Source organism: Rhinolophus ferrumequinum, chromosome X, assembly GCF_004115265.2.
Source record: "Rhinolophus ferrumequinum isolate MPI-CBG mRhiFer1 chromosome X, mRhiFer1_v1.p, whole genome shotgun sequence".
NCBI classification, from domain to species: domain Eukaryota; kingdom Metazoa; phylum Chordata; class Mammalia; order Chiroptera; family Rhinolophidae; genus Rhinolophus; species Rhinolophus ferrumequinum.
In genome coordinates, this window is record NC_046284.1 from 114573175 (window position 1) to 114600749 (window position 27575).

Below are 27575 nucleotides of genomic sequence, written 5' to 3' on the forward strand. Positions count from 1 at the left end.
ACACCCACTTCGTCTCTTCCATATTATTTTGAACAAATCCAAGACATTACATTATTTCATCCATTAATATTTTGGTAGATAGAAACTATTTTGAATATTCTTTGAAACCATTATCATTCAAGATGATGGAACTTAATTCTACACAAGTGTTTATATACATACGCCAACACCCCAGGGATCAAGTGTGATTAACTACAGGCCCATGATCCCTTCCCCTGAAAGAAATTCTTAGGACAAAATATATTTCAAAACCCAGATTTTTCAGGGAGGATGGGTGGCTCAGTTAGTTAGAGCGCGAGCTCTGGGCAACAGGGCTGCTGGTTCGATTCCCACATGGGCCAGCGAGCTGCGCCCTCCGCAACTAGAATGAAGTCAATGAGCTGCCCAGATGGCTTGGTTGAAGCATGGGCTCTCAACCACAAGGTTGCCAGTTCAATTCCTCGACTCCCGGAAGGAGTGGGCAGCGCCTCCCGCAACTAAGATTGAACAAGGCACCTTGAGCTGAGCTGCCGCTGAGCTCCCGGATGGCTCAGTTGGTTGGAGCGCATCCTCTCAACCACACGGCACTGCGCCCCTTGCAACTAGAAAACGGCAACTGGACCTGGAGCTGAGCTGCGCCCTCCACAACTAAGACTGAAAGGACAACAACTTGACTTGGAAAAAGTCTTGGAAGTACACACTGTTCCCCAATAAAGTCCTGTTCCCCTTCCCTAATAAAATCTTTTTAAAAAAACCCCACAAAAAAACAGATTTTTCAGATTTTAAGAAGGTCATAGAGGACATAAACTATATATTATATAACATTTCCAATGGGGCCTAGGACAGCATGCAGTAAGCAAACGATATTTTTGCCATGAAGCATGAATATTCACACAAAATAAGTTAAAGAGAGACTATAAATAACATCTCTTCAGTTCAGCTCAAATTTTGTCAGTAAATAAGTTACAAAGAAACTTTAGCTTGTCAGAGTTTGGGGGTTTCCATTACTACAGATAAGGAACTATAGACCTGAACCTCTTCAATTAAGTTCATGATTTAGGCTCTCATCATCCTGATAAGCAGAATCATTAAAAAAAAAAAAACTTGTCACAGACCTTTCATTAATAAGTTTAGCATCTTACAAAAATAGACAGGGTCAAAATGAAGTTCTTTAATGAATTGATAAGGTTTCAAATCACACGTGCTAATTTGACAATATTAGTGACGTGTGATATTTTATCATGGTTCCGTTTTGTAAGCTTTAAACATTTCTGAGCTCTCCTGATCAAAGTGGAAAATAAATGATAAAGTCATTTGATGAGCTCAGATACAAAGAAGCTCACGTACAAAAATTAGAAGGCAAAAAAAAAACCCAAACAAAAAGAAAGTAGGTGTTTGACTAAAGATGAATAAAAAAGGGTCCTGGACCAGAACATATCACATCTGGAAGGTTAGGGGTTATTTACAGCTGTGGTCACCCAGCAAGAGGAACAAGGCTCATAGTCTGTACACAAATCACATTCGTGGAAGACAGAGAAAGAAGGATGCCCAGGAAGCCTTTCCCTCTGTTCTCCTGCCAAGCAGAAGGATGTATATAGACTGGCAAACTTGAAGCTGACACAGATGAGTTTAGAACAGATGAGTACATGGTCCCAGAACACTTAACTGCTCTAAATAATATCTACCTTGCTTCCCTGAAAATAAGACCTAGCCAGACAATCAGCTGTAATGCGTCTTTTGGAGCAAAAATTAATATAAGACCTGGTTATATTATATTATATTATATTATATTATATTATATTATACCCAGTCTTATATTATATTAAAATAAGACTGGGTCTTATATTAATTTTTGCTCCAAAAGATGAATTAGAGCTAATGGTCAGGCGAGGTCTTATTTTCGGGGAAACACGGTACCTCTTTAGGATTGGTGGATTGCATCTCTGATGGGAGAAGGAATGTCACATTATTTATTGAATCTCCACTATGTATCTGATAATTGGCCAGGTGCTTTTGTACTGTTATCCTAATAAAAATCAGTAAAATTCAGGAAGATTGAATAATCTGAATAAATGAATGAATGACTATGTGGACAAGTATTTGTTATAATTTGCTGGGTGCCATGCATGGGTATAGGCATTTCAATAGATAAATGAATGACACAGGACTCCAACCTTCAGAGAGTTTCCAATTTTGTATGAGAGGCAGATATATAAGCCCATAATTATAGTGTAATTTCACATGTATGGCTATTGTGGCTCAGAATTGAAAAATCAGACTATGTTGCTTAGAAAAAGCATATTGCAGGAAAAATGAAGGGACTTTTTTTTACCATTGAGAGGCTGGGGATAACCTATCTTAGTTCCTGAAAACATTGAAATTTAAAGTTTTCTTTTATATTCAAATAGAAAAGTAAGATGCCTTCTGAGAACTGCCTATAGTCAACAGGAAAGAGGGTCATTATGACTCCCCCAGTAGAAAAGGGGATGCTGGATCTTATGTCATAAATAGGCAAATTCAAAAAGTTACAGAAAGGAGTGTTGATAGCTGTGGGAGTGTAGAAGATCAGAAAGTATCGCTCCCTTATATAAGTTTTCCTTGCTCACGTTACTCATCTCCTCACTCCAAGGATTGACAGCAAGCCTATCAACTGTAAAATGCTCCTCTTCATCAGAAAAGAGAAAGACCATTTGCCCAGCTCTCACTGTCTGGAAGCTCTCCTGACACTGCAAATTTCTCAAAGATTCCAGACAATATTTTCATCTCCTGGATCTTCTGTCTGGCTTGGTACAAAGAGCACAGTCTTTGGATTCTTACGTTGGCTCTGTCACCCTCTCTGAACTACAGTTTTTTCCGAGCATACAGAATTTTTTTAATAAAGCTTAACATTTTTAAAGACAAAAACCTAGATGATAGACAATGAGTTGGCAGAGTAGAGAACTCATAAATAGTTAGTTAGATAATGGCATCCCCTAGTCATTATTTTGAAGAACGTGAACTGAATAATGCCAAAAACAATTAAATTCAGAAATAAATATATGCTCGTCACAAGAAAGGAGGTATATTTGTGCAAATGTAATTGGGGTGACAGCAAAAGCAAAAAGTAAGACAATTAAAAGCAAAATCATGCAATTATAATCCACAGTCAAGCACACCTCCCTCCTCCACATCATTATGGAGAATGTCTGCAGCTATCTCAGATGCTGGTCTTAGAATCAGGTGGCACAGGTTTCAGTTTCTCTGCCAGTTCAGATGCTGACCCTAAGTCTTCTCCGCCCTTCCAGAGAGGAAACACGTTAAGTAGACTCTGATGGATATAAGGAGGTAGACATCTCCAGGGGAGCCTGGTTAGGACACTACCCATCAAGGTTGTCCTACTGGAGCCTCAGGTGGCCAGAAGCCACCCGGAACTGACCAAGTTCCTAGGGTTAGAGAAATATCACAGGAGGAGAGGGGCTTCAACTATGTTCCTAATGAAAAAATGTGCATGTTTCAAAGTTTCATCAGGAATAAAAAAAAAAGTCATGAATTCAGAGAAACCCAGACCAACTAATCTCTCAGGAGACAGGAGCAGTTTCCAAAGATTATCTTTACTAAGTCATCTCCATTCATTCTGGGAAGCGAACTGCCTCTACTTCCCTTGGCATTGAGATTGAGACTTGGGGGACAGTTAAAATAACTTCTAGCCACTCAATCGTTTTTCTATGAATTTATTTGATCAGCAAAATCCTGATTTCATTAACTCTAAGTAAGTAATATGTCTTCCTTTACACAAGCTCTTGTTCCTCTCACCACTCTTTGCTGAGGGAATTCTTCCTCATCGCTCACTTCCCTGAACAACTTCCAGCAATTCTTAGTCAATTGTCCTGACACACACTCTACCATTATACTCCCAAAACACTGTTAAAGTATGTGTATTATGAAATTTCTCACAATGATTTTTTTCTCCATTCTTATTTCCTTCCCGAATCTTCAACCTCCTTCAGTCATTGATACAGTTTTAGTCCTCTCTGGGGTGTATTGTAATGCTTGGCACCAAATAAGCAGTCAGTAAATGCTTATGGATTAAAGAATAAAGGATTAAAGAATTTGGATTTAAAGTTTCTTGTGTATCCTATATATTCATTCTGTGAGTAGTTCAATCACACTAGTATGTTTAATTTTTGTATGCCCTGATATTGTGTTATGCATTTTGTAATTTTCTTACATTCTTATTTATTATTTGTGGTAGGCTGATTCTTATACAGTTCCCAATGGTCCCCACTTCCTGGCATTCATATTCTTGTGTATTCTCCTTCCCTTGAGTGCAGGTTGGACCTAGTAACCAAAAGAATATAGTACAAGTGAAGAGATGTCACTTCCTAGATAAGGTCACAAAACATTGTGACTTGTGTCTTACTAGCACACTCTCTCTTACTGGCACCCTCTCCTGCCCAACTGTTTGCTCCCCCTGATGAGGCCAACTACCATGTGTGACAGGTTCTATGGAGAGGCCCACGTGGCAAGGAAATGAGGGAGGCCTCCTGCCAACAGCTCATAAGGACCTGAGGCCTTCAGTCCAACAACTCCTGAGGAACTGAATGTGGTCAATAACCACATGAGTATGAGCTTGGAAGTGGATTACTTCCCAGTCCGTCTGGGATGACTGCATCCTGTGAGAGACCCTGAGGCAGAGGATCCTGCTAAAGCCACACCCAGATTTCCGACCTACAGAAACTGGGAGATGATAAATGTGTGTTGTTTCAAACTTCTAAGTGTTGGGGTAATTTGTGACACAGACATAGATAACTAATACATTATCGATCTGCTAGGGTTCACAAATGATAAAACCTAACAATAGCAAAATGCACAGCTTGGTTTATTATTAAGCATAATAATTGGTTTGCAATATGTATTAGCAAATTCTTCAGGATTCAAAACTGTGTTTTTGATTCATCAAAATGGGTCATACCACAGTTTTAAAATTAAATTTATTGGGGTGACATTGGTTCATAAAATTACACAGGTTTCAAGTGTACAATTCTATAATACATCATCTGTATATCCCATTGTGTGTTCACCACCTGAAGTTAAGTCTCCTCCCATCACCATCTATTTGGTCCCCTTTACCTTTTACCTCCCCCTCTCCCCCTTTTCCCAACAACTAAACTGTTGTCTGTGTCTACGAGTTTTTGTTTGTTTGTGTGTCTTGTTTGTTTGTTGCTTACAGTTTTATATCTCACATATGAGTAAAATCATATGGTTCTTGCCTTTTCCTGTCTGACTTATTCCACCTAGCATGATAATCTCAAGATCCACCCACGTTGTCACAAATAGCAGTATTTCATCTTTTCTTATGGCTGAGTTGTACTCCATTGTGTATACATACCACATCTTCTTTATCCAATCATCTACTGAAGGACATTTCAGTTGTTTCCATGTTTTGGCCACCGTAATGCTGCAATGAACATAGGGGTACATATATCTTTGCAGATAAATGTTTTCAGATTTTTTGGGTAGATGCCAAGAAGAAGGATTGCTAGGTCATATGGTAATCCTATTCTTAATTTTTTGAGGAACTTCCATACTGTTTTCCATAGTGGCTGCACCAGTTTACTCGTACATTTCCACCAGCAGTGTATGAGGGTTCGTCTTCCCCCTACAACCTCTCCAACACTTGTTATTACTTACCTTGTTGATAATAGCCATTCTAACAGGTGGAGGTGGTATCTCATTGTGGTTTGGATTTGTATCTCCTTAATAGCTAGTGAAGGTGAGCATCTTTTCACATATCTGTTGGCCATTTGTATGTCTTCTTGGGAGAAGTGTCTTTTCAGGTCCTTTGCCCATTCTTTATACTGGATTGCTAGTTTCTCTATTGAGTTGTATGAGTTCTTTATGTGTTTTTGATATTAGCCACTTATCAGAGGTGTTGTTTGCAAATATCTTCCCATTCTGTTGGTTGCCTCTTTGTTTTGTTGAAGGTTTCTTTTGCTGTGTAGAAACTTTTTAGTTCGATATACTCCAATTCATTTATTTTTGCTTTTACTTCCCTTGCCTTTGAGGTCAAACTCATAAAACCCTCTCTAAGACCAAGGTCCATAAGTTTAGTACCTATGCTTTCTTCTATGCAATTTATTGTTTCAGGTTTTATATTTAGGTCTCTAATCCATTTTGAGTTAATTTTGGTGTGTGGTGACAGATAGGCACCATTTATTGAAGAGGCTTTCTTTTTTCCATTGTATATTTTTGCTCCTTTGTTGAAAATTATTCACCCATATATATATAGGCTTATTTCTGGGCTCTCAACTCTGTTCCATTGGTCTGCGTGTCTGTTTTTCTGCCAATACCATGCTGTTTTGATTACTGTTCCTTTGTACTATATTTTGAAGTCAGGAAGTATGATATGTCTGGCTTTGTTCTTTTTTCTCAAGCATTTGACAAGATACAAAATCCAACATCCATTTATGATTAAAACACTCAATAAAATGGGTATAGAAGGAAAGTAACTCAACATAATAAAGGCCATAATGACAAGCCTTCAGCTAATATCATACTCAATGGTGAAAAACTGAAAGCTTTTCCTTTAAGATCAGGAACAAAATAAGGATGCTCCCCCTCACCACTGTTATTCAACACAATACTAGAAGTCCTTGTCAGAGCAATCAGGCAAGATAAAGCAATAAAAGGTATCCAAATTGGGAATGAAGAAGTCAAATTGTCACTTTTTGCAGATGACATGGTGCTATATATTGAAAACCCTAAAGACTCCACAAAAAAGTATTAGAAACAGTAAACAAATACAGTAAAGCCACAGGATACAAAATTAATGTACAAATATCCATTGAATTCCTATATACTAACAATGATTTTGTAGGGTATCTGACGGACACTTGTCTCATTAGGGAGACCACCTCAGGGATGGTGTAGGTGCCTGATCACTGCACTGTACACCTGAACAGTGAAGCTAAACAATAATGAATGTCAACTACAATGTTATATATATACATATAGTTACAAGAAGCGGAGTACAGCATTAGGAATAGAGACAGTGGTAATGCAATGGCTGTGCGATGTCAGAGAGGTTGTGGATGGGGGTGGGGGGTTGTCACTGTGTGAGGGATAGAAATGATAAATGTCTAACTATTGCATTGTTTTGTGCACCTGAAACTAATAAAAAAAAGTTTAAAAAAATGAAATTTCAGAAAAAGAAACAAAAAATAAATTTCTTTTGCAATTGCAACAAAAATAATAAAATACCTAGGAATAAACACAGGATGTGAAGGACCTATACATTGAAAACTACAAGACATTATTAAAAGAAGCTGAAGAAGACACAAAGAAATGGAAAGATATTCCGACATTCCATGTTTATGGATTGGAAGAATCAACATAGTTAAAATGGCCATATTACCCAAAGCAATATACAGTTTTAATGCAATCCCTATCAAAATCCCAATGGCATTTTTCATTTCATACTTCGCATTGATTTGGGCTTCTGAAAAGCATCAGTTAAAAATCCTGGGTATTTGTATACATTCATTCCACAAGCATTTATTTTGGTACACACCATGCACCCTGAATTTGGGGCACAATTTCTTCCTAGCATATATAATCGTCTTTGAATATGAGGGGTACAGGGTTGAATAAGAAAGTTTCTATCCCCAATAAGTTAATATCTAGTGGGGCAATAAACATCTAAACAGATAATTACTTGCCTTAATCGCGAGTGATAAAAACCATAAAAGAATGTATGTGTACATTGCAGGCCTATGCCCACAGAGAAAAGGCAACTAATCCAAGTTGAGGAGTGGAGATGTCCTTCAGGGCCTACATAGAGTATTTAAGGATGCATGATCATCATAGAGGTAAAGAGGAACAGGAAGAAGACACCAGCCAAGAGGATGGAATAAACCAAGGAATTTATATGAATAAATTCCACAGAACATTACCTTTGGTCAAATTCCATTAAACATACTCTTAATAAGTCAGCAATTCTCTACAAGAAATGTGTCTACCATTACTATTGTGGAAAATGGAAAATAAGTGGGGGAAATTCACAGAACTAGATCAAGGCAATCAGAAACTGGACTTAGGATAATTTCCTTAAGTGGTTGAAGCCAGTGACTTAGTTCATAAACTGGAATTGTCACCCTCCTTTATTTGTGATTCTGAAATGAACTTTAAACTCCCTGAATTAGAAGATAATCAGGAACCTCACAAATTAATGCCATATAATTTTATTTCTTAAATACTTAGGCTCTGACTTCTCTCAATTAACTTAATAATTACCACAAAGAAATCCCAAAGAACGGTATCCAAGATGCACTGAAAACTAAACAAATACCAGTTTAGAGTAAAGATGAGTAAATAAAACAAGATCCTAGAGCTGGATATACAAATTAATCTTTAATTAGATATTAAAAGTGTTAATAAAGAAAGAACATAATATATTTAAACTCTGGTCTCTCAAGGTTCAATTTCCTTAGCAAAATGCCTGTTCTTCTTATACTTCTTGAAAAAAGCCTTCCTCATCCTCCAAATGAAATACATTTAGACCAAGGAGTCCTTACTTGATTACCAACGTATTTTTACTTTTACAGTAATAATATTTTATAATCAATTAGCAATAAACAAGATACCTTCCAGTGTTTGAGTTGAACTAAGTTCATAAGCTTTAAAGGGTGAGCCACTTAAGCTTGGTTAGAACCAAGTAAAATGTGTAGCCTCATCTATGATATGCCCAAGTATTGCTGTGCCACTTGGTGGTTAGACATAGTCTTTCATAGAGGACTGAAGGTGATAAAGAGCCACACAAAATCCTCAGATTACAAAGAAGAATCTGGAGGTGGAGAGGGACAGGATCTTGTACATTCCTCTTTTCTGTCTAGCCAGGAGCAAGGGGAACCTCTAGGGAATTCTGAGAATCATAAGATACAGAGAACAAACTAATGGGAGGGAGATTAGGGGGCAGGGTGAAAAAGGTGAGGGGACTAAGAAGTACAAGTTGGCAGTTACAAAATAGTCATGGGAATGTAAAGTACAGCATAGAGAATATAGTTAATTACATGGTAATAACTACGTATGGTGCCAGGTGGGTACTAGACTAGTCAGGGGGATAATTTCTTTAATTATATAAACGTCTAACCACTATGCTGTACACCTGAAACTAATATAATATTGAATGTCAAGTGTAATTGAAAAATTTTAAGAAATGTTTTTTAATAAAGTATAAACAAAAGTAAGGGAAATCATATTTTTTATATTTATCTCCAGGTATCAGGAAGCTTTCTATTTTCACTTAAATTTAAGTCAGATTCCATTTAGCCAACTTAGAGCTAAATTAAAAGACTGGAGAAAGAAAAAAATAAGATTGTTTATGTGCCCCCCCACACACACACACACGAGCACACCTCTACACTCCACACTCTCCACTTCCATAGGTCAGCCTTATATACTCTACTATAAAGAGAACAATGTGGTTTAGCTACAATCTGCTTGCTTGGAATTCTATAATCAAAACACCTTTGAATGAACTTTACTTTGTATCTGGTATGTGGTTTTTTAAAAAGATTTTATTGAGGAATATTGGGGAACAGTGTGTTTCCCCAGGGCCCATCAGCTCCAAGTCGGTGTCCTTCAATTTAGTTGTGGAGGGCGCAGCTCAGCTCCAAGTCCAGGAGCCATTTTCAATCTTAGTTGCAGGGGGTGCAGCCCACCATCCCATGTGTGAATTGAACCGGCAACTTTGTTGTTGAGAGCTCACACTCTAACCAACTGAGCCATCGGGCCACCCCTCAGCAGCAGCTCTCTGTCTTCAATCTAGTTGTGGAGGGCGCAGCTCATTGGCCCATGTGGGAATCAAACCAGCAACCCTCTTGTTCAGAGCTCGAGCTCTAACCAACTGAGCCATCTGGCCACCCCAGTATCTGGTATCTTTTAAATATTATCTCTTGGGACACCTACTTGGAGGGCCTTCATCCACCATGTAATAAGTTCAGCAGCCTGTAGCTACCATGTTGGAGAGACCACATGAAGAGACCACAAAGAGACAGAGATGCCCGGGGATTCCCATCTGCTCCAGTCCCCAGCTGTTGGGATTTCTCCAGCACAGGCACCAGACATAAGAGTGAAGGAGGCTTTAAGATGGTCTCAGTCCCAGCCACTGTGACTGAAACCATCTGAAAGATTAAAAAACAACAACAACAACAACAAAAAACTGCCTGGCTAAGCCCTTTCAACCTCCACATTGGTGAGCAAAATAAGTGACTGTTATTTTTTTAAGCCCCTGTTCTGGGGTGGTTTGATATCCAGCTATAGTTAGCCAGAATAGTCTTTGGATAAGAATATCCGTCTGGCTCTTCAGTCATCACACAACTCTCCTGCTTATCTCAAAGGTATGAACTGTTCAGCAGCCACATCCCATCCCCCACCTCCAGCATTCACTGTTATGTTCCTACTTTCACTGCATGTTGAGCCTACCAGACAACTTTGCCAGAGAGCAGGTCTGTTCTCAGGATAAAGAGTAATGCAACTGCACGCACCCTCCCAAATACATGCGTGCCTGTGTTTATCCAATACAGAATCACATGAGCAGTCTAGCCAGCATTTCACTTTGGATTCCACAATTTTACTCCCAAACATACAGCTGTTCTGAAACACCCTTCAGTTATAGGCCTTCCAGCCCTATACCCTTAACAGGAACACACACTTCCAAGACTTCTCACCTGTTTATTACAGCCTACTTGAACTATTGCCAGACTTGAATTGGCAATGCAATTTGGGAACACATTTTAAAACTATTACTTCACCAAAAAATGCAGAATGTTTTATCTTGTAAGAAAACATCCGCAAATCAAAAATTAATCAGCTAGCTCAAGGAGGTATTTCTCAGCTTTAAGAAAGTGTTCATATATACTATGAGAGTTTAAGGTTACATTATATCCATGAAGAAGTATTTTTGCTTCCAGGAAGAACTTCTGTTATAAACTAGAGTATTGAAGACACACACACACACACACAAGAATATACTTGTGGACAAAATTTAACAAAAATGAGAACTCACTTTCATGAAAAGCAAACAGAAGCTGTGCCAAATTTCCCTCCAGTTGACCACATAAATGAATAAAATACACATTAACTCAATTGATAGATGGTAAATATCAGTGGAGAAATCAAGGCTTGATCAGTAAATTTCCCCAGCAGGACCAATCCAATGGAACATGGCAGGAGTCCCGTAAGCTCAAGGGACCACGGCAGAGGCATGAAGCTAACTAAATAGAAGACTGTTTTCCTGTACAGGTCTCTTGGAGGAGAGGGGGGAAGAATGCTATAGAAAGAAGCACTATAGTTTAAGAGAAAAGTCTCATTTTTGTGCTTGACTCTTTTTATGCTTTGGAAGTAAATAAATGTGTCCCTCATTGGGGAGCAATCTCAGCCTAAGAATGTCATGTTTATAAAAACAATCTGGCACATGGAGAAGAGTTGGATTTCAAAATAGAAGGGCCTCTGCTTCCTTGCTTCTGCTATCCAGTAGCTGTGTGAACTTGCATAAGTTACATAACCTCTGTGATCTTTGATTCTTTTTTCGGTAAAATGGGGATTACAATGCACATTATTGTGGTAGGGGTTAAATGAGATAATACTGTAAGTTGCCACGATACACTAGGTATTCAATTATTCATTGTACATTAAATGTTAATATAAGTAATTGTTAATATATTTCTTATTAAATTTTATTATTATATTTTTCCATTTTGGAATATTACCTTCATATTATTAATAATAATATGTATTATTTAAAATAATTTTTTAAAACTCTCTGGTCAAAGAGTCAAGAGACCTGCTTCTAATTCCATCTCTGTTCTTTATACAATTTAAGATCTGGGCAGGTTGCTTTCTACTTATTTACCAGCATCAGTTACTTTTTGTTAAAAAAATAAATAAATAAAGGGTTTAGATTTGCTAATATTGCCTCTCTTGACACAAACATTTTTAGCAATTTGATGACTCTAAGTTCATCTGAGTTTAATTTGTTTTCTTTGTCTAAGAAGTTCGCCTCCAGCAACAGAAGCAAAATAAACAAATGGGACTACATCAAGCTAAAAAGCTTCTGCACAGCAAAGAAATCCACTAACAAAATAAAAAAGCAACCCACTGAATGGGAGAAGATATTTGCAAATCATATATCCAATAAGGGTTAATATCCAAAATATACAAATACATGGTGATGGAAGGAAAACTGATTCTGGGTGGTGAGTACACAATGTGATATATAGATGATGTATTACAGAATTGTACACTTGAAACCTACGTGATTTTACTAACCATTGTCACCCCAATAAATTTAATTTAAAAAAGTACCTCATACAACTCAATAGCAAAAATAATAATAATAACCCAAACAACCCAATTAAAAAATGGACAGAGGATCTGAATAGACATTTGACCTACGAAGAGGTAGAGATGACTAATAGGTACATGAAAAAATGCTCAATATCACTAATCATCAGGGAAATGTAGATCAAAACCACAGTGTGATATCACCTCACACCTGTCAGAATGGCTATTATCAAAAAGACACGTACTGGTGAGCATGTGGATGTGCACTGTTGGTGAAAATGTAAATTGATACAGCCACTAAGAAAGACGGTATGGAGGTTCCTCAAAAATGATCCAGTAATTCCACTTCTGGTTATTTATCTAAATAAAATGAAAACACTAATTCAAAAAGATACATGCAACCCCATGCTTACTGCAGCACTATTTACAATAGCCAAGACATGGAAACAACCTAAATGTTCGTATATGTACATATATACATAGAGTGGAATATTACTCAGCCATAAAAAAGAATGAAATATTACCATTTGCGACAACATCGATGGACCTAGAGGATATTATGCTAAGTGAAATGAGTCAGACAGAGAAAGACAAGTACCATATAATCTCATTTATATGTGGAATCAAAAAACAAACAAAAAAAACCCCAAGCTCATAGTTGCCAAACCCATTGGATCGCAAGTTCAACCCTCAGCTCACATTCAGTTCTGGAACAATAAGAATATCATAAAGAAAAATAGTTCCAAGTACCAGGAGACTTTCTATTTTAGCTTTAAGACAGATTTAAGGCAATTGAAGTCCTTGTTTACCACACAAAAATGTACCAAGCTCACTGCCATTTTGGAAAAAAGAAAAAAATTTTCACAGACCATGAAATACTGAAATGCAAATTTAATTTCCTTTTCTTATACTCCGTTCTAATTCTTCATTACTTTAAAACATTCCCTAATCTCAGACTGTAAAAACAACAAATGACTTCTAAAGCTTCTAAGTCAGAAAATTAGTAAAAACAATTATCTTTTCTTCAATTCCTTAATGTCCCTAAGGATGAAATTTGTCAAATCAACTCTTTCTCTCATCTGAAGAATGAATTATCAGTTTAATAGTGGATGGACTCTGAATATAGTCTTCCCATAGATACTGCAGTTTAGAGCACCCCAGGATGCAGAGCAGGGCCACAAATGAGAACCAAGCACAAGTGTCGTTTTAGCACCTGATGCATCATCTATCAATTGCCAAAGCACGAAAGCCCTGAAATCCACTCTAGGAGAGGCCCTTAGGACATAAATCACAGCTCATTTTCTCACAAACCTGACATCTTTCATCATCAGACTTCTCAGACCTCAGAGATATGAAGTTAAGGAAACTTCCAAGAACCCAGTGTACTATTAAGAGTGATGACAGTTGCTATCTGACAGCCCAGCATGCTGCCTTGTACAATGCTCCTCATATTCACCTAAAAATTTAGAAAGAAAAATCCTACTGAGTCACACCTCAGCAAAGTGATTAAGGTTCCTAAATTATCACGCTGAGTCATCAAGGAAAGACCATTTTGATCTCATGATCTTCTGTGTGATATAAGGAAAATATATGCTACATTTTAGAAATGTTCCCATCAAAAAGTTTTTAAAAGTGCCATCTTCAATACCTAGAAAATTTACCCATATGAAATAATTCATTCCTTGGCAATGCGATATTGCTGTAGTTCTATATTTTAAGGCACTAACATAGAATGCCTACTGAGTACAAGGCATTTGGGGGATAAAGACTCATAAAACAATATTGGGGATATTGTTGTTGTGTCCAGATCCCTTTACTCAGTACCCCAGATGCTGTGAGTGTTGGCTGTTAATGGCCGGCAGCTGCCTTCTTCTCTAGAAAACCGTCATTGTCTGATTGAGAGCTGTGTCACTGGGGAGGTCATTCCCTGCAAGAGGTGGCTTACTTCCACTAATTTAGTGACAAAGATGTACAAAAGCCCTCCCATTCCCACATGTGTCTAAGAGGGGAGCCAACTCTAGAGTACAATTTATGCTCTAGAACTTCCCCACAGGATCGGACTGAGATAGTCTCTGGGTGGGATCACATCTTTGCTTGACTTCTCCCCTTGTCCTGTCCCACTCCCCTTAATCCTCTTCTCCTAAGAACACTTCCTCCATAAGATATTAGCAAAAAAAAAAAGAAAAGAAAATCCACATCTCAGGGTCTACTTCTGAAGTACCCAACCTAAGACAATCTTACACCCTTTTCTTAAGCCATATATAAGTCAGCTCAACTATTAATTGAACACTGCATGCAGAGGACTAAAAATGAAAGGGGATTCAGAGTCCTTTCCCAGCTAAGATAGAATAATAGGCACCAGAGCTACTTTCTTGCCAGATGCACCAAAAAAATGGACAAAAATGTATGAAAAATGGTTTTTATCACATTAACATTAGGAAACAAAAGATGATGATCTCTTAGAGACAAAAAAACAAATGAGATGAGCCCTATGATTGCCCCAGCTTACTGCATGGAGAAAGGAACCCAGGAAAGTCCTGGCAGACTCCTGAGTTGAGAACATAGAGCTGGGAGGCCAAAGTAGCAAGAGTTAGCAGGGCAGAATACCAAAGAGGAGAGGGCTAAGAGAAAGAGAACTCTGGAGATCTGCAGAAGGTTCCCCCTGAGTATCAACTGAGTATGGGTCAGTACATGAACATGAAGAAAGGAATGCTAGAGAAGTTTAAAGGGAGAAATCCCTGGAGATCATACAGGGCCAAGAATAGTGCCCATTCCTGGTGGAAAACTTATAATTCACAGGGGTTTGCGTAGAATAGTAAAATAGGGTTTTGCCTCAGTAGTGGGGGAAAAAATAGCATTAGACTATATACACTCTGATCTCACCTAACTATACTTAAAAGCAAGACCCAAAAGTATCAAACTGTTTCTAAGTTGTTTAGCTGTACCCCGGAACAAAGCTCAAGAATATTTATAGGAATCCAAAAATATACGGCACTCTACATGGTAAAATTCACAATGTTTGACATCCCATAGAAAAGTACCAGGCATGCAAGGAAGCAGGATAATAACCCAGAAATAAAGACTTTTTCAGACATTCAAGAGATGAAAGAATTTGTTATAAGACAGGCCTGTATACAATAAATATTAAAGAAAGAAAAACAATAGAAGATGAAAATTTTGATCTACGCAAAAGAAGAGCACTGGAAATGGTAACTCTATGGGTAAATTTAAAGGAATTTTCTCATGAATTTTTCTCTGTAGGAAGTAGTATAATATCACTTTAAGGCAGACTGTGGTAAGTTAAAAATGTATGCTATAAGTTGTAAAGTCACCATTATAATGACACCTAAAAAGTTAAAGATAAAAAGCCACAAAGGAGATAAAATGGAATCCAAAAGATAGAAAAAGAGGAAAAAGGAACAAATAGATGGGGAAAATATAAAATAGAAAGATGGTAGACATAAATCCAACTGTATCTATAATTACATATACGGTATAAAGACTCTAAGATGGCCTCCAATTATCCCTGTCTCTTTGTATTCATGCCCTTGTGTAATCTTCTCCTTTTGAGTATAGGTGGAACCTGTGACTTGCTTCTAACCAACAGAATATGGGATATCACCCCCATGATTGTTACATAAGATTGTAACTTCCATCTTGGAAGTGGACTCTATTGACTATCTCCCTTGTTGGCTTTGATGAAGGTATGCGAAAGTTACTCTATGAATACATCCATGTGGCAAGGAACTAAAGGGGTCCTTCATTCTGCCAGCACACAAGGAACAGAATCTTGCCAACAACCACATTGGATGAGAAACAGATTGGTCCTCAGTTGCGCCTCAAATGAGACCTCAGCCCTGCCCAACACTTTGATGGCAATCTTGTGAAATATCCTGAAACAGAGGACTCAGCTAGGCTATGCCTGAATTCCTGACCCAAAGAAACAGTGAGATAATAAATGTGTGCTGTTTCAAGCTGCTAAGTTTGTGGTAATATTATTCTGCAGCAATAAATAACTAATAAAACATTAAATGTAAATGGTTTAAACACCCAATTAAATGGAGATTGAAAGATTGGATTTTAAAAAAAAACAAGACCCAAATACGAGGTGTGATCAAAAACTACAGTGAATGTATAAATTTTTTTTAAAAATCTATTACAGTAAAAGACACGTTGCCATTAATCCCTCTCAAAATCCTCCCCCTCACTTCGAACACACTTATCCCATCATTCCTGCCACTTTCTGAAGCAGTTCTGGAAGTCCTCTTTCGTGAGTGTCTTTAGTTGTACTGTTGTGGCTGCCTTGATGTGTGACATGGAGCCTTTCTTTCCCTGTTGTGATCACAAAATACGGTGAATGCTGCTGCCGAGTGCCATCCAACAGAAAGACAGGGATCTTCAATACGGGAAGCGGCGCATCGAACCTTAGTAACAATGTGTGACAAGTTTCAACTTGTTCGGTGCAGTCAGTCAGGTGTGAGCTACGGTTGAGAGAAGGTGTGTTTTAAAGTGTGCCATAAATCATCCTCCATCATGATAACGCTCTGTGTCACACATCACTTCTGGTATATGGCAATTTCTGTCAAGTAAAAACATTACGGTGTGTCGTCATCCACCTTATTCACGGGATCTGGCACCGTGCGCCTTCTGGCTCTTCCCAAAAGTCAAAATGATTCAGGACATCGAGGCAGCCACAACAGTGCAACTAAAGACACTCACGAAAGAGGACTTCCAGAACTGCTTCAGAAAGTGGCAAGAACGATGGGATAAGTGTTTTTGAAGTGAGGGGGAGTATTTTGAGGGGGATTAATGGCAATGTGTAATAAATCATCTTTTACTGTAATAAATTATTTTTATTTAAACATTCACTCACTGTATTGTTTGATCACACCTTGTGCATGCTACTTTTAAGAAATGTACTTTAAATATAAAGACACAGTAGTTAAAAATAAAAAGATGAGAAAAGATATACCATGATGAAATCTCTGAGTATAATTATGGATCTGTCTATTTCTCTTTATGCTTGTATCAGTTTTTAATTCATGTAATAATTCGGTTATTAGGTGCATACAAATTTAGGATTGTGAAATCCTCTTCCTAAATTAGGCTCTTGATGAAATGACCCTCTTTACTCTTATTAATATCATTAACTCTGAAATCTACATTGTCTTACATTAATATAGCAACTCCTGCTGGGTTCTTGCTGAAGGATTCTGAGGAGAGTTTAAGGGAGTGGTGATAAGTTCTGTGTTGGTTGCTTTTCTGAGGCAGCATTAGGAGAACAGGTTTTCAACTGGGGATTCAGTGCTGTCTTGAGGAGAGGGAACTTTAGCAAGATTGGGTCTCTTGGTAACAGATGCATGTAGCAAAGTGGGGTTGGCAGAGAGTCATCAATGAAGAAAGCAGGAGCCACTCAAAGAGGGGGCCACTGTGACATTTTATAGCTATTGCACAATCATGGGAGAAATGTTAATTTTGCATATGATTTTACCTGTGTCTATCTTCCTAACTTAAATGGCAGAAGGGCTCCTTTACTTCCTTTCTGGTCTGAGCTGATTTTTACTCCTTCAGTCCCAGACAAGTTTTCACTCTTCCTTAAGGAATACTAAGAAACTGTTAACAGTGGTCACGTTTGGAAAAATGGATTGGGTTGGAAAGGTGAGCAGGGAAAGATGCTTGCACTATTCGTTTATATCTTTCTGTTTTACTTAAATTTTCTACACATGGATATATATTAATTTTGATACATTTTTAAAATGTTAACATGGATTCTCGGAGCAGTGAGAGTATGACCTTTTTTGTTTGGCTGTTTTCTCCTTTTTATTTTTCTGCATATTTTCAAGAATTAATGTTATTCTAAAATAATAATCAATAGACACTCCTTGCCTCCCCAAAAGTCAACAGTCTGACTGTTGCCACAGTCTAAACCTGGAGCCCAACCTTGCCAACCCAGCCTCCTTGCCTTCTAATGTGTTGCTGCTTCCTGTCTCTCTTGAGTCATTCATTCTATGCCCAGTTCTTGTCCACCAGCTCTGCCTCTAACAAAGGGTAGCAAATTTGGAGTGAGATCAGTCAGAGAGTGTGGCTGTCATCTCACAGGGTGCCCAGACACTGCACTGAGACTAGAGAACACGGTTCTATACACAAACGTCAGCAATAAGATCCTGCCTCTCTTTTCCTCAAACTCAGGTTTTTCCAAAGACTACACACCTATTAGTACCAACAAATTATGTATTATGGTTGCATCCCCTTCCTTCTAGAGACAAACACTCATCTGGTAATATTTCAGTAGAAATGTAGTAAATGAGCAGTTATGCTCATTTTATAACACAATATGAGTTCACTAATAGGATAAATAACTCGGGGGAGAAACCAATAGACATAAATATATTTGTACTTTATGGCCTGAAAGTTCAATAAAGTGCCTCCCCATTAGCAAAGGGATTTTGCATTTTAGAAACATATCTGGGATGAAGAACCAATGACACGACCAAATAGAATAATTCCCTTTTTGAGCCATTATGACAAAACCAATGACAAATACAGAGAGCCTTCTGTGGGAGTATGCATTGAGTGGTTTTATGACCTTCACACTAGACCATTATTTTAAAAGGGACTGATTCAGAAAATTTGCCAGTGATACACAAGGAGTATTATCTACTCAAAAATTGCATGAGATTTTCTAGAGCCAAATTCAACCACTGTTAACAAACAGAAAAATCTACTATAATATTGAGTCTCTGAAGACAAATTTCAACCATTTTGTGAACAGTTGAGAAATACTGACTTGAGTTATTTTCCTGTCTTTGCTCTTAACAAGGACCCAAATTATCAGCACCTCTTATAGTCCCTGACCTTTTAGGATAGTGTAATGATTTTCTAAAGACAGTAAAAAGTACACACTATGTCATTCTATCAACTCATATCTACAAGCTTGTTAATTGTAAATATCTCTATAGAATTAATGCAAAAAAGGTTAAGTCATTAAAAAAACAACAACAACCTTTTATTTTCCAATGTACCATGTTCAATGACCACATCAAATATTTTAAAAGATACTCTGAACAATTGAAAATCATTTCCATGAAAATGGTTCCTTTCACGGGAATCTGTTTCTTCTTTGATTCATGGGGACAAGATCCCAGTGCAATATTTTAATGGGGCTCAAATAAGTATAAGAAATATACAATGTATTATTGCATGGTCATTTTTTTTCGACAAATATTTATTAACCATCTATTGGGAATATTGGTAATGTGTATATGTATAAAATAAAATATAACAAACATAGTATAAAAAAAACAAAATAGAATTCAGTGACCTTTAATTGCCTAGCTCATAATTTAATTCACTTCTTTCTTTTTTTTTTTTCAATCATGTACTCGTGAGTTATTAACAGAAAGATTTATTTTCAAGTGTTTACTGACAAAATTGGGTGGAAAACCACTATGAAACAGTAGAAGGAGTTAGTGCAGTCAGAAGCTCTGAGCTAATGCCAGACCAGGGATTCTACCTGTATATGTGGGCCTGTCATTCATTGTACCTGAGCCTCTTCTGGAAAACAGAGATAGTATTTCTATCCTAGCTTTACCTAATGTGGAAAGCCTAAATCAAAGAAGAGCAGCCTTCTTTTGAAATCCAGATATATGGCTGTGGTGGTATTGAAATATGTCCACAAGTTATTTGATACTCCTTCCTTTAAAAGGTGGAACCTAATTCCTCTCCCGTTCAATGTGAGTTGAATTTAGTGACTCATGTCTAATGAATAGAATGGTAGAAGTAACAGTCTATGACATCTGTGATTAAGATATAAAAGGCATTGTGATTTCCTCTTTACTCTCTTCCTTTGATCATCCACTCTGGGAGAAGAGAGCAGCCATATTGTGTAGACACTCAAGCAGCCCCATGAAGAGGTGCACATGACAAGAACCTGGGACCTCCTGCCAACAACCAAACAACCAGCAAGGAACTGAGGCTTCCTTCCTACAGTCATTGTATGCCCTTGGGATTGGATCCTCCTATCCCAGTCAAGCCTTCAGATAACTGCAGCCCATGTATTAACTGCAACCTCATGAGAGAATCTGAGCCAAACCCATCTAGCTAAACCAAACCACTCCTGAAATTCTGACCCACAGGAACTATGGAGTGATAAATGTTTGTGGTTTTAGGTCAATATGTTTTAGGGGTAATTGTTATACAGAGGTAGGTAGCTAATACTATGGCCTAACAGGAAAAATACAGCTATAAGACAAGTATAATATGACTCTCTTTTTAAGTATACATGGAAAGTTTCCAAATAAGTTTTGAAAGAAATGAGAGTTTTGATTTAGAAGCTTACAATTCTCTTAATGCTTTCACATATTCTGGGTTATAATACAGTTAGAAGAAGCTGCAATTTTGTCACCAGTCACAGTAAAGGCTCTGTAGCCCACAGAAGACCCTGTGAGGGATGATAAAGCATCTCCCTAGGTAGAAACTGGTTATATATGTGGGAACACTTCACAAACATTTTAAACTCAGGCTCTATATTCATCATTTCAGATTTAAAGAAAATCTTAGGTAAGCCACAGTTATTAAAAACCTATACCACAAATATTCTGTCCCCTCCACTAAATCCACGATTACCAAAATGATTTAAAAGGACCAAAGCTGCAGAATGGAGTTAAAACTATCGCAACAGTCTTCAAACTGAGTTTATACACAGACCTTCCAAGGGCCACATGGGCATAAATAGTTTTGAGGAAATTAATTTCAACTCGACTTCCACATATATGCTATCTCTCCTAAACGTGATCTGCCTGAGATGTGCATTATATCTGGTCTTCTTTCCTATCTCTCTTTTCACAAGCATCATATTTCATATTTTAAAGGAAGGCATATTTCTTTGAATTCCCAAATCTTATTATTATACATTGCCCCAGAGTGTGAAAACTTCAGTGGCACCGAAAAAAGAGATAGTTTAAATATTGGTGCTTGCAAACCTCATTTATTCAAATTACCATAAACTCATAGTAGGACTTTTGTCTCTCTCATCTTATACATATTTTTATTAAACGAGAAGCATAGTAAGACTCATGTTGGGATGTTCTCTATTGGAAAATATTGTAGTATGAGGAAGGGATTGTGGAATTGATAAAAAACAACAATTTTTATTTAGCAACCTCATCTCTCAATTCTATGAACTGTTGTACAATAATGCATTGCTCCTGAGAATAAATCCTATGCGACTGCTGCTGAACAAAGGTATGAAATCACTGTCTTATGATATCATTTATTTACGAAAGATCCAGATTCAAAAAAATATAACTTTTTAAGTTATGAAAGCTAAGGGCATTGGGGAAAATGTATTGTCATTAAAGCTGGTTTTGGAAACCTTTTACATATTAATTTTCCTCTCTTGAAAATACTATATGACTTAGACACGGTTATGAATCTGGTATCACAGTTCATTCTTCACACAAGTTATTTATTGAGTAGCTTATGTTTACCAGGCATTGTTTCAGATTCTCAGATATAATGGTGCATAAAATAAACAAAAATCTATGCTCTCATAGAACTTATAGAAAAAAGAGACAAATAATAAACAAAATAAGTAAATGGTATAGTACATTAGAAAGATATAAGTGTATAGAGAACAAGAAAAAAGGGAAGAAGCACAGGGAGTTCCAGGGGCATTGAGGACTTTAAATTAGGTGGCAAGGGATGGCTCCATTTAGAAGATGACATTTGCATAAGACTTGAAAGTGATAAGGGAGAAAGACATGTGGATATTTGGGAATGGTGGAGTGTGCTAAGTAGAGAGGGGAAAGCATGTGCAAAGGCCCTGGGGCAAAGTATGCTCAGCCTGCTCAAGGAACAGCAAGGAGGCCAGTGTAGAGAGGAGTGACAGGGAGAGTAAAAGAATGAGAGGAGATCGAGGTAGTGTAGTGCCAGACCATGTGGAACTTTATGGGCTACTGCAAGGGTTTTGACTTTTACTCTGGGTGAAGATTTTGTGGAGTAACATAATCTGACTTAGGTTAAGCAGCACACTAGCCACTGTAGTGAAAATAGAGCTCAAAGACAGAAGCAAAAAATCCAGCAAGACAGTTAATGCAATAATCCAGTAAGAGACCATGGATGCTTGGTCCAAGATGGTAGCCAAGGAGGTGATAAAAAGAAATGAGATTCTGGATATATTTTGAAGATCAAGCCAATTGGATATGCTGATAGATTGGATGTAGGTTGTGAAAAAGAACAGCCCTATATCTATTAGAAAAATTACATTTATAGTTAAAAAGCTTTCTGGAAAGGAAACTCCAGACTCAGATAATTTTACTTGTAAATTCTATCACATGCTTATAGAAGAAATAACACCAATCTTACCAAAACGCTTTCAGAAAATAAAGGATGACAGAACACTGCCCAACTCATTTTGTGTGATCAGCATCACCCTAATTCTAAAACCTGATAAAGGCTGTCCAGAAAAGAAATTTATACACCAATAACCTTCATGAACATAGATGCAAAAAAAGAAAATTCTTAACAAAATAGTAATAAATGGAATCCAACAATATATCAAAAGGACGATACATCATGACCAAGTAGGATTTATCAGGAATGCAAGGTTATTTAACATTTAAAGATCAATCAAGGTAATTTACCATATTAACAGAATAAAGAAGAAAAACTATATGATAATTTGAATAGATGCAGAAAAATGAATTCAACACCCACTCTATCACCATAAAACTCTTATCAAACTAAAAATAAAGGAAACATAGTCAAGCTGATACAGGACAGCTTTTTAAAACCTGCAGCTAACTTTATACTTTATGGTGAAAGTCTGAATGCTTTTTCATCAAGACTATGAAATGGCAAAGTTGCCCACTGCCATCACTTCTGTGCATTATTGTGCAAGATTTCTTAGCCAATTCAATAAGGCAAAAAATTAAAGTTAAAAGAAATAAAAGGTAGAAAATTTGAAAGGAAAAAAATCAAATTGTTTATATTTGCTGATGACATGACTACGTACAAAAGCCTAAAGAATCACAAAATAAATGCTTGAACTAATAAGTGAATAACCCTCACCCAGAGTAAAAGTCAAAACCCTTGCAGTAGCCCGTAAAGTTCCACATGTTCTGGCACTACACTACCCTGATCTCCTCTCATTCTTCTCCTCTTCCTCTCACTTACTCCACTCCACACTGGCCTCCTTGCTATTCCTTGAGCAGGCCAAGCATACTTCGCCCCAGGACCTTTGCATGTGCTTTCCCTCCCTCTGCCCAGCACAGGTTCCCCCCAAGACACAATGTTAATTTAAAAAATCAAGTAGTGTCACAAACAATTGGAAAATAAAATTTAAAAATTGATTCCATCTATAACATCAAAAATCATGGAATAATTCTAACATATAACATGTTATAGCATGTTATATGCTAGAATTATTAGCATATAATAGTATGCTAATAATTAGTATAATAAATCTAACAAAATACTTCTAAGATCTCTACATTTAAAAATATAAAACATTATATCTCCATCCCTAAACCCTGGCAACCACTAATCTATTTTTCCATAATTTTGTCATTTTGAGAATGTTATATAAATAGCATCATACAGTATGGAACATTTTGAGATTGGCTTTTTTCACTCAGCATAATGCTTCAGAGTCCGTCCAAGTTGTGTGTGTATGAGTAGTTTGTTCCTTTTATTGCTGAGTAGTATTCCATTGTATGGATGTATCAGAGTTTGTTTAACCAGTTACTGGTGAAGGATATTTGGACTGTTTCCATTTTTTGGTTATTATGAATAGAACTACTGTAAACATTTGTGCACAGGTTTTTGTAGGAATATAAATTTCCATTTCTCTGGGATAAATTACCAGGAGTGCAATTGCTGGACTATACAGTAATTTCATGTTTTTTTAAACAAAAACGTAGTGATTAGACATTTATATGCCTCACAAAGTGATAACCCCAATAAGTCTATTAGCCATAGTTCTGTATCTTGATTATGGTGGTGGTTATACAAATCTACACATGCGATAAAATGACAGACTCATACACACATACGTTGTTTTGTGTGTATTTCCTGGTTTTGATATTGTACTATATATAGCTATGTAAAACGTAACTATCAGAGGAAACTGAAGAGTGCACAAAATCTCTCTGTATCATCTTTGCAACTTTTTAAAACTTTGTTTTTATTACTTTTTACTTTTTTAGTTTCAGGTGTACAAAACAATGTAATAGTTAAACATTTACACCCGCATCTTTGCAACTTTTTATGAATCAAGAATCAATTCAAAATACATAGATTCTAAAAAAGAGAAAAAAACATAGAAACCAATGAATAAACAACCTATGGTATATCCATACAATGGAATACTACCCAGTAAGAAAAAAGAATAAACTGGTACACACAGCATAGATCTCAAAAAGATCATGCTCAGCGCTTTCTCTCCTGATCTTTCAGAGGGAGGCCAACTGCCATGTTGACAGCTGTCCTGTAGGGACGTCCACATGTGAAGGGACTGACAAAGACTTCTTGATAGATTGAGAACTATGGGTGTGGTTAATGCTTCCTCGCCTTTGAAGATATCCCATTTCTTTCTACCCAATGAGGAATATACTAGGGTCTTAGTAACGTTGTGAATGAAGTTTGTTAAATAAACCCCCAGTCACACAGTTGTCATTTATTCACATTTAAGATCAAAAGAAAGTTATCTCAGAGAGAACCTTTAAATAGTTTTAATAAAAAATGGAAAACGTCGAGGTAAACAATTCTGAAACAAATTGATCGCCGTGTGTTGAGAAAATGGTAATAATGCAAACAATAATGCAAAATGGGTAAGGCCTGGGCTAGATTTCAAGTTAAAAGTCTCGGCAAACATCACATTTTCTTTTTGATCCAAAGTTCTTAAATGGGAACTTTTAATTATGGAAAACAATTTGCCAGATTCATGAGGTATATCCTATGTGTATATACTAAATTAAGCCACATTGTCCAAATATCATGTTTGAAGCACAACTCTTACGGAAGGACTGTATAACTTGAGAAAATTACATAAATCCCTAACGTCAGTTTCCTTGGCTCTGTTTTCAATAATATCACCTACCTAAGTAAATGATCTTGTGGACTAATGCTAGGAAAGCACTGATCACAGATCGTGACATATACGGAGGAAACTTTATCAATCAGTAGTGAAGTTGTACACATTTGGGTATACGATAGAGCAGAAATACTGGGCTCAATTTCTAACCGTTCTGTGGAGTAACACTTTTTTGATGAATGTGTAAAATCAGCTTTTAAAACATCAATAGTTTAGATGTCAAGTATACAGAAAGCTTCTAGTGTTCTTTGGAACATTAAAGAAATTATTCAATTCCATAGGACATTAACCATGTTCTCACCTTGGTGGTTCCAGTTCCATTAACTTATGATGGAATTAATACTGGTCTTGGTTGGTGTTTTATTTGTTATGTGGTTCAAAATGTTATGGGGCATCAAAGGTACACACAATAAGATATGGGACTGCTTATAATGCTGTACATTTCAGATAAAAATATGTTCTGTTATTTTGTAATCTTAAAACATAATCATTTCATATAAATGCTGTCAATTCAAAATGTTCCAAATTATTGTCCAATAAGTGAACGTGACATTAGAAAGTGTATATAGTCCTGGAGGTTTGACAACCAGTAACAGGTTTTGTATAATTTGCTTTCAATATAGTCTCAATAATCTTTAGATGTCTGGGGCAATACCAAGTTGCATTTTTCTAAAAATGTGAGTAGATTATAGGAAAAAAAACAAAACAACAACAACAACAAAAAACATCATGCGGAATGAAATAAACTTTACACAAAGGAATGAATATGCTTGATTCCATGTATATGAAGTTCTAGAACAGAAAAAAACTAATCCATGATAAAAAAAAATCAGAACAGTGGTTTTGGGGGTGGAGATTAACTGAAAAGGGGTCTGAGGAAGCTTTCTGAAGTTACGATAATATTCTGTATCTTGATAGGGCTTTGAGTTACACAGGCATTTAGAGCAAGGATTCAATAACTGGTTTTTGTTGTTTAAAAAACAAAATAAAATATTGCTGAGAAAAATTATAAAAGATCTAAATAAATGTTGAGGTATATCGTTTCAGAGATTGGAAGAGTCAATACTATTAAGATAGTAGTTCTCCCAAAATTAATCTATAGACACAAAGCAATTCCAATCAAATTCTCAGGGGAGTTTTTTGCAGATATTGACAAGCTAAGGCTAGAGTTACATGAAAAGTCAAGGGATATAGAATAGCCAAAACAACCTTGAAAATAAAATCAAAGTTATACTGCCTGACTTCATGACTTACAATAATGCTAAAATTATCAAGACAGTGTGGTGCTGACATAATGATTGACGAATAGATAACAGAACTGAATAGAGCTCAGAAGTCGACCCCCCCAATTATATGGTCATCTGATTTTTTATAATGTTACCAAAGGAATCCAAAAGGAACAGAATAATCTTTTGAACAAATGCTGCTAGAATAGATATCCATATGGAAAAAAAGAAAAACCACATCAGCCCCCTGCCTCACAAAAATTAATTTGAGACATATCCTAGACCTAAATATAAAAGTTAAAGCACTAAAGTTTCAGAAAACTAGTATCTAACAAAGGGCTTGTATCTAGGACACACAAAGAACATCTAAAATTTAATAATAAAGAACCAAAATATTAAAAAATGGGCAAAATATTTGAATATGCACTTCACAAAAGAACATATCTAAAGGCTAAAAACCACATGAAAAAGTACTTGACATCGTTAATCATTATGGAAATGCAAATTTGAAACATAATGAAATACTACACATCCACTAGTATAGCTAAAATTAAAAAGACTGACACCACCAATATTAGCAAGGATTTGTGACATTCAGAACTCTCAAATATTGTTGGTATGACTGTAAAAGTGTTCAACTCATTTGGCAAACGGTCTGGCAGTTTCTTATAAAACTAAACACACCTACACTATGATATACCAATCCTTCCTAGGTATTACCAGAGAGAAATGAAAATATATGTCCACCAAAAGACTTGCACACAAATGTTTATGGCAGCTTTATTTTTAATAGTCTAAACTAGAAACAACTCAGGTGTCCACAAAAAGAGAAAGGATAAGCAAACTATGATATATCCATAATGGAATACAACTCAGCAGTGGAAGGACTGAGCTACTAATTAATACACACTATGATATGCACAAATCTCAAAAACATGCTGAGGGAAAGAAGCCGA